At 37.6% G+C, this 19,547-nt stretch overlaps 1 pseudogene; it reads right to left on the reverse strand.

Moving 5' to 3' along the window:
* Positions 1–6,954: 6,954 nt before the first annotated feature.
* On the reverse strand, positions 6,955–8,112 carry LOC136380981 (dnaJ homolog subfamily A member 1 pseudogene; annotated as a pseudogene).
* Between the last annotated feature and the right edge of the window lie 11,435 nt (positions 8,113–19,547).

Genomic DNA, 19,547 nt, shown 5'->3' on the forward strand with positions numbered 1-19,547 from the left:
CTATGTCTTCTTCTATGTACTTTATTGTTTCAGGTCTTATATTTAGGTCTTTGATCCATTTTGAATTAATTTTAGTACACGGGGACAGGCTGTAGTCGAGTTTCATTCTTTTGCATGTGGCTTTCCAGTTTTCCCAACACCATTTGTTGAAGAGGCTTTCTTTTCTCCATTGTGTGTTGTTGGCCCCTTTATCAAAGATTATTTGACCATATATATGTGGTTTTATTTCTGGGCTTTCTATTCTGTTCCATTGGTCTGAGTGTCTATTTTTCTGCCAATACCATGCTGTTTTGATTATTGTGGCCCTATAATATGGTTTAAAGTCAGGTATTGTAATGCCCCCAGCTTCATTCTTTTTCCTTAGGATTGTTTTGGCTATTCGGGGTTTTTTATAGTTCCATATAAATCTGATGATTTTTTGTTCCATTTCTTTAAAAAATCTCATAGGGATTTTGATGGGAATTGCATTAAATTTGTATATTGCTTTGGGTAATATGGCCATTTTGATTATATTTATTCTTCCTATCCAAGAACAAGGAATATTTTTCCATCTCATTGTATCTTTTTCGATTTCCCTTAACAATGCTTTGTAATTTTCATTATATAGGTCCTTTACATTCTTTGTTATGTTTATTCCTAGGTATTTTATTTTTTTTGTTGCAATTGTGAAGGGGATTATTTTTTTGAGTTCGTTTTCTAATATTTCATTGTTGGCATAGAGAAAGGCTATGGACTTCTGTATGTTAATTTTGTATCCTGCGACCTTACTGTATTGGTTTATTGTTTCTAATAATCTTTTTGTGGAGTCCTTCGGGTTTTCGATGTATAGGATCATATCATCAGCAAAAAGTGATACCTTTACTTCTTCTTTTCCGATATGGATGACTTTTATTTCTTTGTCTTGTCTGATTGCTCTGGCCAGAACTTCTAGCACCACGTTAAATAAGAGTGGAGAGAGTGGACAACCCTGTCTTGTTCCTGATTTAAGGTAGAAAGTCCTCAGTTTTATGCCGTTTAAAATGATGTTGGCTGATGGTTTATCATATATGGCCTTTATCATGTTGAGATATTTTCCTTCTATCCCCATTTTGTTGAGAGTCTTAAACATAAAATTGTGTTGTATTTTATCAAAAGCCTTTTCTGCATCTATTGATAAGATCATGTGGTTTTTGTTCTTTGTTTTGTTGATATGGTGTATTACGTTAACCGTTTTGCGTATGTTGAACCATCCTTGAGATTCTGGGATGAATCCCACTTGATCATGATGTATTATTTTTTTAATATGTTGTTGTATTTGGTTTGCCAGTATTTTGTTTAGAATTTTAGCATCTGTATTCATTAGAGATATTGGTCTGTAGTTTTCTTTCTTTGTGCCATCCTTGCCAGGTTTTGATATGAGGGTTATGTTGGCCTCATAAAATGTGTTTGGAAGTATTGCTTCTTCTTCAATTTTTTGGAAGACTTTGAGTAGAATAGGAACCAAGTCTTCTTTGAATGTTTGATAGAATTCACTAGTATAACCGTCTGGGCCTGGACTTTTATTTTTGGGGAGGTTTTTAATAGTTTTTTTCTATTTCCTCCCTGCTGATTGGTCTGTTTAGGCTTTCTGCTTCTTCATGACTCAGTCTAGGAAGGTTGTATTGTTCTAGGAATTTATCCATTTCTTCTAGATTGTTGTATTTGGTGGCATATAATTTTTCATAGTATTCTTCAATAATTCTTTGTATATCTATGATGTCTGTGGTGATCTCTCCTCTTTCATTTTGGATTTTATTTATTTGAGTCCTGTGCCTTTTTTCCTTGGTGAGTCTTGCCAAGGGTTTGTCAATTTTGTTGATCTTTTCAAAGAACCAGCTCCTTGTTTTATTGATTTTTTCTATAGTTTTTCTGTTCTCTATTTCATTTATTTCTGCTCTGATTTTTATTATCTCCTTTCTTCGGCTGGTTTTGGGTTGTCTTTGTTCTTCTTTTTCTAGTTCCTTAAGGTGTGAAGTTAAGTGGTTTACTTCGGCTCTCTCTTGTTTGTTCATATAGGCCTGAAGTGATATGAACTTTCCTCTTATTACTGCTTTTGCTGCATCCCAGAGATTCTGATATGTCGTATTTTCATTTTCATTTGTCTGTATATATCTTTTGATCTCTGCGCTTATTTCTTCTTTGACCCATTCATTTTTTAGAAGTATGTTGTTTAGTTTCCACATTTTTGTGGGTTTTTCCCCCTCTTTTTTGCAGTTGAATTCTAGTTTCAAGGCTTTATGATCAGAAAATATGCTTGGTACAATTTCAATTTTTCTAAATTTGCTGATATTGTCTTTGTGGCCCAATATATGGTCAATTCTTGAGAATGTTCCATGTACACTAAAGAAAAATGTATACTCTGTCGCTTTGGGATGAAGTGTCCTGTAGATGTCTATCATATCCAGGTGTTCTAGTATTTCGTTTAAGGCCACTATATCTTTATTGATTCTCTGTTTGGATGACCGATCTAGAGCCGTCAGGAGTGTATTGAGGTCTCCAAGTATGATTGTATTTTTGTTAGTTTTTGTTTTAAGGTCAATAAGTAGCTGTCTTATATATTTTGGTGCTCCTTGGTTTGGTGCATATATATTAAGGATTGTTATGTCTTCTTGATTCAGTGTCCCCTTAATCATTATGAAGTGACCATTTTTGTCTCTGAGTACTTTTTCTGTCTTGTAGTCAGCATTATCAGATATGAGTATTGCTACACCTGCTTTTTTTTGGGTGTTGTTTGCTTGGAGTATTGTTTTCCAGCCTTTCACTTTGAATTTGTTTTTATCCTTGTTGCTTAGATGTGTTTCTTGTAGGCAGCATATAGTTGGATTTTCTTTTTTAATCCATTCTGCTACTCTGTGTCTTTTTATTGGTAAGTTTAATCCATTTACATTTAGTGTAATTATTGACACTTGTGGGTTCCCTACTGCCATTTTATAAATTGCTTTCTGTTAGTTTTGTATCTTGTTTGATTCTTCTCTTTTGTTTTTCTATCATTTGTTTCTGTTTGTTTGTGTTCCATACTTCTTTCCTCTGTTGCTACCTTTTTTAAGTCATGTGTTTTTGTGGTGGTTTTTTCTAGGGTGGTTACCATTAAGTAATGAAAAGGGTACCTACCATATTCATTGTAGTACCCTATCTTATAAGTATTTCTGCACTTCATCGTCCTTTGCTACTGTTAATCTCCATCCTCTCCCCCCTTTTTTTTCTTTGTTGTCACAGTTTAAGTTTGGTTTTATTGTGTTCTTGGTGGAGCTGTTACTTGTGGTGTTGTTTTCTTTTGTTCTTTGAATCTGGTTAGAAAACCCCCTTTAGTATTTCCTGGAGTGGGGGCTTTCTGGTGATAAATTCTCTCATCTTTTCTGTATTTGTGAATGTTTTTATATCTCCTTCATACTTGAAGGATAGCTTTGATGGGTATAGTATTCTTGGCTGAAAGTTCCTCTCTTTCAGGGCTTTAAATATTGGGGTCCACTCTCTTCTAGCTTGTAGAGTTTCTGCTGAGAAATCTGATGATAATCTAATAGGCCTTCCTTTATATGTTGTACTCTTCTTTTCCCTGGCTGCCTTGAGAATTTTTTCTTTGTCATTGGTTTGTGTCATCTTTATTATGATGTGCCTTGGAGTGGGTTTGTTGGGGTTAAGAAAACTCGGTGTTCTGTTTGCTTCTTGAATTTGAGGCTTTAGTTCTTTCCACAGGCTTGGGAAGTTCTCGTCTATTATTTGTTTGAGTATATTCTCCATTCCATTTTCTTTCTCTTCTCCCTCTGATATACCTATTATTCTTATGTTATTCTTTCTGATGGAGTCAGATAATTCCTGTAGGGCTTTCTCGTTTTTTATTATTTTTGAGTCTCTTTCTTCTTCTCTCTGTTGTGCCTCAAGTTGTTTGTCTTCTATTTCACTAATCCTATCTTCAATCTGGGTTGTTCTGCTAGCTAAGCTTGTTACCTCGTTTTTCAGCTCGTGAATTGAGTTTTTCATTTCTGTTTGATTTGTTTTTATAGTTTCAATTTCCTTGGTAATATATTCTTTGTGTTCATTGAGTTGTTTTCTGATCTCCCTATATTGCCTTTCTGTGTTTTCTTGTATATCTCTGAGTATTTTTAAGATTTCTATTTTAAATTCTCTGTCATTTAGCTCCAAGGCTTCCAATATGTTAAGTCTTTTCTCCATAGATTTTTCCACATCTATTTGTGTTACCTCTCTTTCTTTTGTATCCATAATGTTCGATTTCCTCTTTCTTATTGGCATCTGAGGGTGGTCTTGTTGATAGCACTAATTAGAATTAATAAAGAGTAAAAATTAAAAAAAAAAAAAGGGTAAAACACCCCACAAAAAAAAGCAGTAATAATTTATTATTTCCCCCTTTTTTTCTTTCTTCTCCTTCCCTCCTCTCCCCTCCTCAGGGAAATATCGTGCCTATAATGGAGGGCCTGGTTTGCGGTGAAGAGTTCAAGGGGCAAAAAAAAAAAAGGGGAGTAGGGACCTACTAAATGAAAAAAAAAAAAAAAAAAGGAAGAAAATCTTAGACAAGCATAAGATGATCTGCCTGCGGGTGATGGTCAACTAAGAGATATAATGAGAGGGATAAGAGGGAACCAGAAAAAAGGACAAAAAAAGGAATAATAAAGAAGAAAAAAATAAAAATAATAAGTAAAAATCTGTTGTATTAAGTGGAGCGAAGACCAAATACAATGGAGACCTTGGGTTGGGAGGACCCAAAATGCCACAAAAATAAACAAACAAGAAAAAAACAAAAACAAAAGCGAAAAAGAAAAATAAAGCCAAAGAAAGCCTTGAGTCCCAAATTAACTAATTTGTTCGTGATTGAGGATTAAATGGGAGGAAAGTAAAACGAGAAAAGAAAAAACGAATAGAAAGGAAAAAATAAGAAAAAGAGAAAAACGAAGGAAGAAATAAAAAAGGAAGGGAAAAAAAACAAAATAAAGCAAAACAAACAAACAAACAAACAAAAAAAACAAAAGAGGAGAGAGTGAGAGTTAAGTGTCCTGGAGTATAACCCCAAAGGAGGGTGAGGATGAAGAAGAGAAATAAAATGTAACACTTATGGGTAGTATAGTTCAAGAAAAGGGAAGCATAAGATGGGCAGAGAATAGAAGGACCAAGGTGGAGGAAATAAAGGCAATAAGATAGAAGAAACAAACAACAACAACAACAACAACAACAAAAAATTAGTGGAACAAGTTGTAAAGTCTGTGGATTTTTCTTGATTTTGAGAGGTTAACTTCTTCCTTTTTCTTTTCTCTCCCTCTTCCTGGTCGGTGACTCTGTACCCCAGGCTCTGCCCCTGTGTCACATTTAGGTAGGGATTTGCAGTTGATGGGATTCTATGGCAATGTCATATAATTGGCTTTAGTCTTGCTGGTAGTCAAGGCTTGTTGGCGTTTGCAGGGTCCAACGATGAGAGAGTTTGCTTTCGTGGATTCTCTCTCCTAGTCCCCCCTTCCTGAATTAGCAGCCTGGTGATCCAGCTATAAGGCTGCCACTGCTTCTGCCTGGAGAGTAAGAGGCTCAAAGATCTGGGAAATCCCCACTCTATCCCCACTCAGAGCAAGGCTTTGGGAAAGGCTCTGGCAGTCAGGGCCTCCAGTGTAATCAGGTGGGGGTGGGAGTCAATTGTTGTCAAGGTGACTGTTCAGTGCCTAGCATTCAGTTGGACCTCTCAACCCAGGCTTTCCACACTTTGTAGCCTGTTTTGGCTGGGAAGAAGAGGCACTAGTCTCTGCTTGCGACTAGTGTAGTATAGATCTTATTATCTGCCAAGTCCTTCTTGTTAGCATTTATCCCTGAATATGGAGGCTCTATCAATCAGAAGTTGCCCCCATCCCTTTAGCGAGAGGCACTAAAAAATATCACGCCTCTTGTCTTGGGTCGGTGAACTGAGAGAGATCTTATCAATTAGAACCGAGGGTGCGCAGATTTCACGGGTTAAGTTAATTTTAGTAATTGGGTCGCAGCTGTGCTCCCGAAGGTATTTCAGGCTGCCTGCGCGCGCCCCTCCCCCAACGCTTGATTGTTAGCTTGAATGGCTGGGTGAGGTGCCCCGCCCACAGAGAGAATCTCCCAAGTAGGGAATACCGCCCTGGGGCCTCTCCCGCTCTCCGTGCGTGGGCCGCTGGGAACGTTAGCGGTGCTCGGTCTGCAACTGAACCGAGCGCTGTTCGCGGCTGCTCGCGGCGGCTGCTCACGTCGGCGGTGCTCGCTCTGCAACCGACCCGGGCGCTGCTCGCGGCGGCTCGCAGTGGCGGCTCGCGGCGGCGGCTCGCGGCTCCCGAGTGCGGGCTGACTCACCACAGGCGCACTTCCTCGCGGCTTGAATGAACGTCCCTGCGGTAGCTTCCTCCACACCCTCGTCTCTCAGATTCAAGTGATAACAGTCCTTTCGCTTTCAGTTTGTGTGGAACTCCGTAATGCTCCGAAGATAAATTTTCCTGTTTCTAGTTGATAAATTTGTTGTGATTTTGGGGAGATCTGTCAGATGCGCTGCTCACGGCGCCATTTCCGTGACGTCCTCAGAGCTTTTATATTTGAGTTTATTCTTCATTTAACTTTTAAAACACTACTGTAGTTGAATATTAAAACAAAACAATAACAAGTAGTGAGCATATTATTATTATTTTTTTAGTGAGTTTTTTAATTGATTTTAATTTGTTGCGTTTACATAGTTACAAGTGTTCCCCCAAATATATCTCCCTCCTTCCCCTTCCTGTGTTCTCCTTGACACCCCTGTTGCCCCCTCCCACCACCTTCCCCCTTCCCTCCATGATTTACTATCCTGCCATCTATCTCTCTGTGTTATGTGTATATATTTTTTCCTTAATTTGATCCCCTCCTCAGTGAGCATATTATGATTACAGTCCTTCACTCATTCACTACTGCATATAAAATGCCATTAGTAAGTGTTATTCATTGGCCCCATTAAGAGGTCTGACATTAAACACCACCCCTAGGATGATGCTCATTACCCTTATATGTTTCTCCATTGTAATGGCACCATCTTTCTTGATTTGGTTCAAAGTCCACCAATTCTACCTGATCCATTTGATCAGTCTCTTCTATTTCCTTCCTTCCAGGTAGGAGTTTTTCCAGCAAAGAGAGTTTATTAGGAGAAAGAAAGCCATTCTCAGAAAAGTACCTTAAATTTGATGATTAAGTGACCCTTTTCATTTGGTCTACAATAAATTGGCATGCCTACATTTAGCATACACTTGATATTTCCATGTTTGACCTGGATGAGTGGTAATGACTATGGTTTGGTTGTCAAAAGTAGCTTTTGACTTTTGGAAGCCACACAATGCTTCAAACAGCTGTATGTCCGTACACATGAAAAAGTCTTCTTCTCATTGCGTGAAAACACCATGGTCCTGATCTAAAACAATGCTATTATCTCCTGGCTCCAATCTTGGTTCTTGGTCTCCTTTACCATGGAATGTTATCTTCTGGCCATCTTTCATGCCTTAATCAATATGAACTTCTAGAATCTTCTTCTTTTGAACTATCTTTTTCCTATTGTAGTTTTTACATCTATATTTAGGACTGATCCGTTCCCCATGGCCCTGGCATTCCATTTGCACAGAATGAATTTGCTGAGCCATTCCAGGTACTATCTGATGAATTCTTATTTGCATCCCAATACCTTGGCAATTACAACAGCACTCTACTACTTTCTTACCACCTTGGCCTTCACTTTTGTCACAAATCACATTCTTTTGCCAAGATAGTTTTCTTGTTGCAACATTATATAAATCTTCTAAGATTGTGCTGATGCACAACACTTTTACCTCTTCTTTCTGAATCTTTTCTCTTCCAAAAAGCATATCAAAGATGTCCAGGGTTAGCCAAAAGCTGCTCCAACTTCTTTAATTGCCTATTCTTTTCCTGTGTCATATAACTCCCTTTTCTTTGCACCAGAAAGCACTTCCTAAGCTTGAGAAATCTGTTTAAACTTCTCTCCTTCATTTGGATTCTTATCATCATGGTACTTCAAGGTCAGCTTCCTGTAAGCATTTTCAATTCTTCCTGGGTGGCATTGGGTTTGACCCCCAAAACATCATAGTAAGTGGTTTATTTTACCATTTTTGACAGGTGATGAGCAGGCCAAGGCAGGTATGAAGGAATGGATCATTGCTGCATGCAGCTTGATAAGCCACCATTCCTCTGCTTCTCACCGAGTGTTCTGGAAAGTTCCTGTTGTCACATTTTTAATTTGACAGCCTAAAGGAAAAGAGCTCAGTGCCCCTGACAAAATAAGTATTGCATGTTTTAAAAATTTTTGTGGTAACAACTGTGCTATTATGGCACACTGGTTAAAAATCACTGACTTACAATAATCAAGACAATATGGTATTGGCAAAAGAATAAACAATTAGATCAATGAAATAGAATAGAGAGCTCAGAAATAGACCCACATAAATATAGTCAACTAATCTTTGACAAAGGAGCAATATAATGAAAAAGAATTCTCTTTTTTACAAATGATGCTGTATCTATTGGACATCCATATGCCAAACAAAAAACAAAATCAAAAGACAAATAAAAAGCTAGCCTAAACACAGACATGGCACCATTCACAAAAATTAACTTAAAATGGGCCATTGTCTTAAATGTAAACCAAAAACTATAGAGTTTCTAGAAGATAGGTGATCTTTGATTTGGCAATGAGTTTTTAGATACAACACCAAAAGCATGATCCAAGAAAAAAATTGATAAATTACACATTATAAATTTGTTTAAAATGAACAAAGTCTACAAAAGACACTGTTAAGAGAATGAAATTACAAACCACAGACTAAGAGAAAATATTTTCAAAGTACATTTATATATCTAATAAAAGACTAGTCAAAATGTACAGAGAATCCTTAAAACTCAATAATAAGAAGAGAAATAACCCAATTAAAAAATGGGCAAAGATATACAGGTGGCCAATAAGCATACGAAAAGATGTTAAACATCATTTGTCATTAGGGAATTGCAAATTAAAACAACAATGAGATTCCACTATACACCTACTAAAATGACTAAAATTAAAAAAATACATTCTGATAGTACCGATTCCTGGCAAGGATTCAGAATAAAATCCCTCAATCATTTCTGGTAGGAATGCAAAATAGTGTGGTCACTTGGGAAGACAGTTTGGCAGTTGTTTTACAAAGTTAAACCGTCTTATCATACACTCTAGGGAGGGGCACATTCCTAGTTATTTCACCAACTGATTTGAAAACCTATGTCCACAAAAAAAAAAGCCTGCACCTTAATGTTTACAGCAGCTTTACTCATAATCATCAAAATCTGGAAGCAACCAAAATATCTTTCAATAGTTCAATGGATAAATCAGTGGTCCATCCATTCAATGGACTATTATTCAGTGAAAAAATAAAATGAGTTATCAAGCCACAAAAAGACAAATATCAATCTTAAATGCATGTTGAAAAGGAAGGAAGCCAGTCTAAAAAGTCTACATATTTGATTTCAGTTATGTGACATAAAGATATTAGAAAGATAAGTGGCCTCCAGCACTGTGGGGAAAGAGGAGTGTGGGCTACGTAGGTGAAGCATAGGGGAGTGTTTTTGGCAGTGAAGCTATTCTATATGATGCTATAATTGTAACAAATGGCATTCTGTTAATCAAAACTCATTGAACTTTACCATGTAAAGAGCGAAACTTAGTGAATGAAAATTAAAAAAAAAATCATTTAGGAAGTCAGTGGAATCCCAGGATATAATACAAATGTGACAAAATAATTTAACTATATTACAAATGTATGAAGCAAACTCGAGAAGGGGGTGTGGGAGAAAGGAGCTTATTTAAGTAACTTTGGAAATAAGTAGAATCTGAAAAACTAAAGGCAAAAGAAACTATACATAGCATTTTATTCTATTTGATGAAGTTATGTCTATATCTTATTTAAAAATTCAAATAATTTTTGTAGATGATGTGCTTTCAAGAAGGTGGGGTATAACTCTTCATTTCCATAGCATGAGCTGTGCATTGTGACTTCTTCTCAAAGGTAAAGTGAGGAAAAGAGGGGGGTGTAAGTATCTTTGCAGTGAGAAACCTGACAAACACAAATTAAGCAGATAATTAATGTCAAATCAACAGTGATAAATGATGTTTATATGATATAATGACAATGGTATTTTACCTTTGGGGTCTTCCTCCTTAAAAGCTATAACCTTGGTCTACTCATGAGAAAACACCAGACAAATAAAATTTGTGGGGCATTCCACAAAACACCTGAGTAGTACTCCACTAAACTGTCAGAGTCATCAAAGACAAAGAAATTCTGAGAAACTGTCACAGCCAAGAGGAGTCTAAAGAGACATGATAACCAAATGTGATATGGTATTCTATTTTTTTTTTTAAATAAATTTTTATTAATGGTAATGGGATGACATTAATAAATCAGGGTACATATATTCAAAGAAAACATGTCTAGGTTATTTTGTCATTAAATTATGTTGCATACCCCTCACCCAAAGTCAGATTGTTCTTCGCCACCCTCTATCTAGTTCTCTGTGCCCCTCCCCCTCCCCCTAACTCTCTCCCTCCCTCCCTCCCATGTCCTCCCTCCCCCCCCACCCCTGGTAACCACCACACTCTTGTCCATGTCTCTTAGTCTCGTTTTTATGTTCCATCAATGTATGGAATCATATAGTTCTTGTTTTTTTCTGATTTACTTATTTCACTCCGTATAATGTTATCAAGTTCCCACCATTTTGCTGTAAATGATCTGATGTCATCATTTCTTATGGCTGAGTAGTATTCCATAGTGTATATGTGCCACATCTTCTTTATCCAGTCTTCTATTGAAGGGCTTTTTGGTTGTTTCCATGTCTTGGCCACTGTGAACAGTGCTGCAATGAACATGGGGCTACATGTGTCTTCACGTATCAATGTTTCTGAGGTTTTGGGGTATATACCCAGTAGAGGGATTGCTGGGTCATAAGGTAGTTCTATTGCAGTTTTTTGAGGAACCACCATACTTTCCTCCATAATGGTTGTACTACTTTATAGTCCCACCAACAGTGAATGAGGGTTCCTTTTTCTCCACAGCCTCTCCAACATTTGCTATTACCCGTCTTGTTGATAATAGCTAATCTAACTGGGGTGAGGTGGTATCTCATTGTAGTTTTGATTTGCATTTCTCTAATAACTAAGGAATCTGAGCATCTTTTCATATATTTGTTGGCCATTTGTATCTCTTCCTGGGAGAAGTGTCTGTTCATGTCCTCTTCCCATTTTTTTATTGGATTGTTTGTTTGTTGTTGAGTTTTATGAGTTCTTTGTAAATTTTGGATATTAGGCCCTTATCTGAGCTGTTGTTTGAAAATATCATTTCCCATTTAGTTGGCTGTCTGTTTATTTTGATATCAGTTTCTCTTGCTGAGCAAAAACTTTTTATTCTGATGTAGTCCCATTCATTTATCTTTGCCTTCACTTCTCTTGCCATTGGAGTCAAGTTCATAAAATGTTCTTTAAAACCCAGGTCCATGATTTTAGTACCTATGTCTTCTTCTATGTACTTTATTGTTTCAGGTCTTATATTTAGGTCTTTGATCCATTTTGAATTAATTTTAGTACACGGGGACAGGCTGTAGTCGAGTTTCATTCTTTTGCATGTGGCTTTCCAGTTTTCCCAACACCATTTGTTGAAGAGGCTTTCTTTTCTCCATTGTGTGTTGTTGGCCCCTTTATCAAAGATTATTTGACCATATATATGTGGTTTTATTTCTGGGCTTTCTATTCTGTTCCATTGGTCTGAGTGTCTATTTTTCTGCCAATACCATGGTGTTTTGATTATCGTGGCCCTATAATATAGTTTAAAGTCAGGTATTGTAATGCCCCCAGCTTCATTCTTTTTCCTTAGAATTGTTTTGGCTATTCGGGGTCTTTTATAGTTCCATATAAATCTGATGATTTTTTGTTCCATTTCTTTAAAAAATCTCATAGGAATTTTGATGGGAATTGCATTAAATTTGTATATTGCTTTGGGTAATATGGCCATTTTGATTATATTTATTCTTCCTATCCAAGAACAAGGAATATTTTTCCATCTCATTGTATCTTTTTCGATTTCCTTTAACAATGCTTTGTAATTTTCATTATAAAGGTCCTTTACATTCTTTGTTATGTTTATTCCTAGGTATTTTATTTTTTTTGTTGCAATTGTGAAGGGGATTATTTTTTTGAGTTCGTTTTCTAATATTTCATTGTTGGCATAGAGAAAGGCTATGGACTTCTGTATGTTAATTTTGTATCCTGCGACCTTACTGTATTGGTTTATTGTTTCTAATAATCTTTTTGTGGAGTCCTTCGGGTTTTCGATGTATAGGATCATATCATCAGCAAAAAGTGATACCTTTACTTCTTCTTTTCCGATATGGATGACTTTTATTTCTTTGTCTTGTCTGATTGCTCTGGCCAGAACTTCTAGCACCACGTTAAATAAGAGTGGAGAGAGTGGACAACCCTGTCTTGTTCCTGATTTAAGGTAGAAAGTCCTCAGTTTTATGCCGTTTAAAATGATGTTGGCTGATGGTTTATCATATATGGCCTTTATCATGTTGAGATATTTTCCTTCTATCCCCATTTTGTTGAGAGTCTTAAACATAAAATTGTGTTGTATTTTATCAAAAGCCTTTTCTGCATCTATTGATAAGATCATGTGGTTTTTGTTCTTTGTTTTGTTGATATGGTGTATTACGTTAACCGTTTTGCGTATGTTGAACCATCCTTGAGATTCTGGGATGAATCCCACTTGATCATGATGTATTATTTTTTTAATATGTTGTTGTATTTGGTTTGCCAGTATTTTGTTTAGAATTTTAGCATCTGTATTCATTAGAGATATTGGTCTGTAGTTTTCTTTCTTTGTGCCATCCTTGCCAGGTTTTGATATGAGGGTTATGTTGGCCTCATAAAATGTGTTTGGAAGTATTGCTTCTTCTTCAATTTTTTGGAAGACTTTGAGTAGAATAGGAACCAAGTCGTCTTTGAATGTTTGATAGAATTCACTAGTATAACTGTCTGGGCCTGGACTTTTATTTTTGGGGAGGTTTTTAATAGTTTTTTTCTATTTCCTCCCTGCTGATTGGTCTGTTTAGGCTTTCTGCTTCTTCATGACTCAGTCTAGGAAGGTTGTATTGTTCTAGGAATTTATCCATTTCTTCTAGATTGTTGTATTTGGTGGCATATAATTTTTCATAGTATTCTACAATAATTCTTTGTATATCTATGATGTCTGTGGTGATCTCTCCTCTTTCATTTTGGATTTTATTTATTTGAGTCCTGTGCCTTTTTTCCTTGGTGAGTCTTGCCAAGGGTTTGTCAATTTTGTTGATCTTTTCAAAGAACCAGCTCCTTGTTTTATTGATTTTTTCTATAGTTTTTCTGTTCTCTATTTCATTTATTTCTGCTCTGATTTTTATTATCTCCTTTCTTCGGCTGGTTTTGGGTTGTCTTTGTTCTTCTTTTTCTAGTTCCTTAAGGTGTGAAGTTAAGTGGTTTACTTCGGCTCTCTCTTGTTTGTTCATATAGGCCTGAAGTGATATGAACTTTCCTCTTATTACTGCTTTTGCTGCATCCCAGAGATTCTGATATGTCGTATTTTCATTTTCATTTGTCTGTATATATCTTTTGATCTCTGCGCTTATTTCTTCTTTGACCCATTCATTTTTTAGAAGTATGTTGTTTAGTTTCCACATTTTTGTGGGTTTTTCCCCCTCTTTTTTGCAGTTGAATTCTAGTTTCAAGGCTTTATGATCAGAAAATATGCTTGGTACAATTTCAATTTTTCTAAATTTGCTGATATTGTCTTTGTGGCCCAACATATGGTCAATTCTTGAGAATGTTTCATGTACACTAGAGAAAAATGTATACTCTGTCGCTTTGGGATGAAGTGTCCTGTAGATGTCTATCATATCCAGGTGTTCTAGTATTTCGTTTAAGGCCACTATATCTTTATTGATTCTCTGTTTGGATGACCGATCTAGAGCCGTCAGGAGTGTATTGAGGTCTCCAAGTATGATTGTATTTTTGTTAGTTTTTGTTTTAAGGTCAATAAGTAGCTGTCTTATATATTTTGGTGCTCCTTAGTTTGGTGCATATATATTAAGGATTGTTATGTCTTCTTGATTCAACTTCCCCTTAATCATTATGAAATGACCATTTTTGTCTCTGAGTACTTTTTCTGTCTTGTAGTCAGCATTATTAGATATGAGTATTGCTACGCCTGCTTTTTTTTTGGGTGTTGTTTGCTTGGAGTATTGTTTTCCAGCCTTTCACTTTGAATTTGTTTTTATCCTTGTTGCTTAGATGTGTTTCTTGTAGGCAGCATATAGTTGGATTTTCTTTTTTAATCCATTCTGCTACTCTGTGTCTTTTTATTGGTAAGTTTAATCCATTTACATTTAGTGTAGTTATTGACACTTGTGGGTTCCCTACTGCCATTTTATAAATTGCTTTCTGTTAGTTTTGTATCTTGTTTGATTCTTCTCTTTTGTTTTTCTATCATTTGTTTCTGTTTGTGTTCTATACTTCTTTCCTCTGCTGCTACCTTTTTTAAGTCAAGTGTTTTTGTGGTGGTTTTTTCAAGGGTGGTTACCATTAAGTAATGAAAAGGGTATCTACCATATTCATTGTAGTACCCTATCTTATGAGTATTTCTGCACTTCATCGTCCTTTGCTACTGTTAATCTCCATCCTCTCCCCCCTTTTTTTTCTTTGTTGTCACAGTTTAAGTTTGGTTTTATTGTGTTCTTGGTGGAGCTGTTACTTGTGGTGTTGTTTTCTTTTGTTCTTTGAATCTGGTTAGAAAACCCCCTTTAGTATTTCCTGGAGTGGGGGCTTTCTGGTGATAAATTCTCTCATCTTTTCTGTATTTGTGAATGTTTTTATATCTCCTTCATACTTGAAGGATAGCTTTGATGGGTATAGTATTCTTGGCTGAAAGTTCCTCTCTTTCAGGGCTTTAAATATTGGGGTCCACTCTCTTCTAGCTTGTAGAGTTTCTGCTGAGAAATCTGATGATAATCTAATAGGCCTTCCTTTATATGTTGTACTCTTCTTTTCCCTGGCTGCCTTGAGAATTTTTTCTTTGTCATTGGTTTGTGTCATCTTTATTATGATGTGCCTTGGAGTGGGTTTGTTGGGGTTAAGAAAACTCGGTGTTCTGTTTGCTTCTTGAATTTGAGGCTTTAGTTCTTTCCACAGGCTTGGGAAGTTCTCGTCTATTATTTGTTTGAGTATATTCTCCATTCCATTTTCTTTCTCTTCTCCCTCTGATATACCTATTATTCTTATGTTATTCTTTCTGATGGAGTCAGATAATTCCTGTAGGGCTTTCTCGTTTTTTATTATTTTTGAGTCTCTTTCTTCTTCTCTCTGTTGTGCCTCAAGTTGTTTGTCTTCTATTTCACTAATCCTATCTTCAATCTGGGTTGTTCTGCTAGCTAAGCTTGTTACCTCGTTTTTCAGCTCGTGAATTGAGTTTTTCATTTCTGTTTGATTTGTTTTTATAGTTTCAATTTCCTTGGTAATATATTCTTTGTGTTCATTGAGTTGTTTTCTGATCTCCCTATATTGCCTTTCTGTGTTTTCTTGTATATCTCTGAGTATTTTTAAGATTTCTATTTTAAATTCTCTGTCATTTAGCTCCAAGGCTTCCAATATGTTAAGTCTTTTCTCCATAGATTTTTCCACATCTATTTGTGTTACCTCTCTTTCTTTTGTATCCATAATATTCGATTTCCTCTTTCTTATTGGCATCTGAGGGTGGTCTTGTTGATAGCACTAATTAGAATTAATAAAGAGTAAAAAGTAAAAAAAAAACAAAAAAAAAAAAACAAAGGGTAAAACACCCCACAAAAAAAACAGTAATAATTTATTATTTCCCCCTTTTTTTCTTTCTTCTCCTTCCCTCCTCTCCCCTCCTCAGGGAAATATCGTGCCTATAATGGAGGGCCTGGTTTGCGGTGAAGAGTTCAAGGGGCAAAAAAAAAAAAAGGAGAGTAGGGACCTACTAAATGCAAAAAAAAAAAAAAAAAAAGGAAGAAAATCTTAGACAAGCATAAGTTGATCTGCCTGCGGGTGATGGTCAACTAAGAGATATAATGAGAGGGATAAGAGGGAACCAGAAAAAAGGACAAAAAAAGGAATAATAAAGAAGAAAAAAATAAAAATAATAAGTAAAAATCTGTTGTATTAAGTGGAGCGAAGACTAAATACAATGGAGACCTTGGGTTGGGAGGAATGCTAGTGAGTTAAAAAGCAACGTAAAAAGTACCCAAAATGCCACAAAAATAGACAAACAAACAATAAAAAAACAAAAACAAAAGCGATAAAGAAAAATAAAGCCAAAAAAAAAAAAACCTTGAGTCCCAAATTAACTAATTTGTTCGTGATTGAGGATTAAATGGGAGGAAAGTAAAACGAGAAAAGAAAAAGCGAATAGAAAGGAAAAAATAAGAAAAAGAGAAAAACGAAGGAAGAAGAAGAAAAGAAAAAGGAATAGAAAAAAACAGAATAAAGCAAAACAAACAAACAAAAAAAAACAAAAGAGGAGAGAGTGAGAGTTAAGTGTTTTGGAGTATAACCTTAAAGGAGGGTGAGGATGAAGAAGAGAAATAAAATGTAACACTCATGGGTAGTGTAGTTCAAGAAAAGGGAAGCATAAGATGGGCAGAGAATAGAAGGACCGAGGTGGAGGAAATAGAAATAATAATATTAAAGGCAATAAGATAGAAGAAACAAACAACAACAACAAAAAAATTAGTGGAACAAGTTGTAAAGTCTGTGGATTTTTCTTGATTTTGAGAGGTTAACTTCTTCCTTTTTCTTTTCTCTCCCTTTTCCTGGTCGGTGACTCTGTACCCCAGGCTCTGCCCCTGTGTCACACTTAGGTAGGGATTTGCAGTTGATGGGATTCTATGGCAATGTCATATAATTGGCTTTAGTCTTGCTGGTAGTCAAGGCTTGTTGGCGTTTGCAGGGTCCAACGATGAGAGAGTTTGCTTTCCTAGAGTCTCTCTCCTAGTCCCCCCTTCCTGAATTAGCAGCCTGGTGATCCAGCTATAAGGTTGCAACTGCTTCTGCCTGGGGAGTAAGAGGCTCAAAGAGCTGGGAAATCCCCACTCTATCCCCACTCAGCGCAAGGCTTTGGGAAAGGCTATGGCAGTCAGAGCCTCCAGTTTAATCAGGCAGGCAGGAGTGGGAGTCAATTGTTGTCAAGGTGACTGTTTAGCACCTAGCATTCAGTTGGACCACTCAACCCAGGCTTTCCACACTTTGTAGCCTGTTTTGACTGGGAAGAAGAGGCACTAGTCTCTGCTTGCGACTAGTGTAGTATAGATCTTATTATCTGCCAAGTCCCTCTTGTTAGCGTTTATCCCTGAATATGGAGGCTCTATTATTCAGAAGTTGCCCCCGCCCCTTTAGCGAGAGGCACTAAAAAATATCATGCCTCTTGTCTTGGATCGCTGAACTGAGAGAGATCTTATCAATTAGAACCCGTGGGTGCGCAGATTTCATGGGTTAAGCTAATTTCAGTGATTGGGTCCGCAGCTGTGTTCCCGAAGGTATTTCAGGCTGCCTGAGCGCCCCTCCCCCAATGCCTGATTGTTAGCTTGAATGGCTGGGTGAGGTGCCCCGCCCACGGAGAGAATCTCCCAAGTAGGGGAGACCGCCTTGGCGCCTCTCCTGCTCACCCCGCCGCTGGCAGCTGGGACGCACCAGCCGCAGGATAATGGGGCACCCTGGGTGTGCGGGCCAGTAGGGCGCTCTGGGCACGTGGATTGCCCAGGGCACGCGCACGAATGGGGTGCTCCGGGCACCGGTGGCTGGGGTCTCTCACTCGCAGTGCGCGAGCCGCTGGGAACGTTAGCGGTGCTCGGTCTGCAACTGGACCGGGCGCGCGCCGGCGGCTGCTCGCCGCTCCCGAGTGTGGGCGGTACTCGCTCTGCAACCGGACCGGGCGCGCGCCGGTGGCTGCTCGCCGCTCCCGAGTGTGGGCCGACTCACCGCAGGCGCACTCCCTCCACGGCTCCCGAGTGTGGGCGGTACTCGCTCTGCAACCAGACCGGGCGCGCGCCAGCGGCTGCTCGCCGCTCCCGAGTGTGGGCTGACTCACCACAGGCGCCCTCCCTCCGCGGCTTGAATGAACATCTCTGCGGTAGCTTCCTCTACACCCTTGTTTCTCAAATTCAAGTGATAACAGTCCTTTCGCTTTCAGTTTGTGTGGAACTCCGGAGTGCTCCGAGGATAAATTTTTCTGTTTCTAGTTGATAAATTTGTTGTGATTTTGGGGAGATCTGTCGGATGCGCTGCTCACGACGCCATTTCCGTGACGTCACTCTGATATGGTATTCTAGATGGAATCTTGGAACAGTATAAGAATATTAGGTAAAACTGAGGTAATCTGAATAAAGTATGAGCTTTAGTTAATAATATATGGATATTGGTTCATTTATTATGATAAATGTAGCATACTAATGGAAGATGTTAATAATAGGGGAAACTGTGAGGTTTATGGGAACTATATTATCTTTGCAATTTTTCTATAAATCTAAAACTGTTGTAAAACATAGAGTTCATTATCAATTTTAAAAAGCATGCCAGGCATTGTGCCAGGCACTGAAATGAATAAGGCATGGCCTGTCCTCAAAGAGCTAAAGTTTGTGAGCCCACAGGCATGTGAACATACGATCATACCTGTTCAAGTCAGGTAACAGAAGCAGAAGCAGAGGGCTTTGGAAACCCAGGGTTTTTTATTAATTGTCTGAAGACATCTACCCCACATTCTGTAAAAAAAAAATAAAAATGTTTTTTTCTAAAATTTTTGTGAATACCTGGTTGAGGGTGGTGGTTATCTCATTTCTAGGTCTGGGTTCCTGTTGCTATGAGCTTGTGCCCTTTCATCTCCCACCAATACCTTCTTTGCTCATATCCATGCTATAGTTCTTAGCTGTTTCCTTCTTTTTTGCCCATCCACATGTGCTGTCAGGCTCTATTAAAGGTGGAAGATATGGGAGATATTTACATGTCTTAAATACAAAAAAAAAAGTTAGAAATGTTGATTTGATACCCTGTTTTTAAAACTTCCTTGGCCATTCCATTACAGAGAACTTCTCACTGACACCCTTAACCTGCTGGCTCCAGCTTCCTGCTATGATATCTGGTCTCCTCTCTCTCATCTCTTTGTCTACCTCCAATATTTGGGTTGTTTCTTTTGTAGCAATATTTACCTCTCTATTTATTGTTATCCTTATAAGACAGATTTGAGATTTCACCTTCTTCACCCCACAGCAAAGTATGTTTTTTAGTAAAGATGAGTTCTTCTAAAAAACCAACAAATCAAATCAAATCTCAGGTGCCAACTGCTAAAATAGTGATTTCTTCATACTGCTATACCAGGTCATAAAACAAAATGAGTTTTCAAATGAGAAAGGAGCATTGTTAAGCAGGTAGAGGAGAATATCATCTATCTCCATTGCAGGACATAATTGGGGTGACTGTA

This window comes from Saccopteryx leptura, chromosome 9, assembly GCF_036850995.1.
Source record: "Saccopteryx leptura isolate mSacLep1 chromosome 9, mSacLep1_pri_phased_curated, whole genome shotgun sequence".
In the NCBI taxonomy this organism is placed as follows: Eukaryota; Metazoa; Chordata; class Mammalia; order Chiroptera; family Emballonuridae; genus Saccopteryx; species Saccopteryx leptura.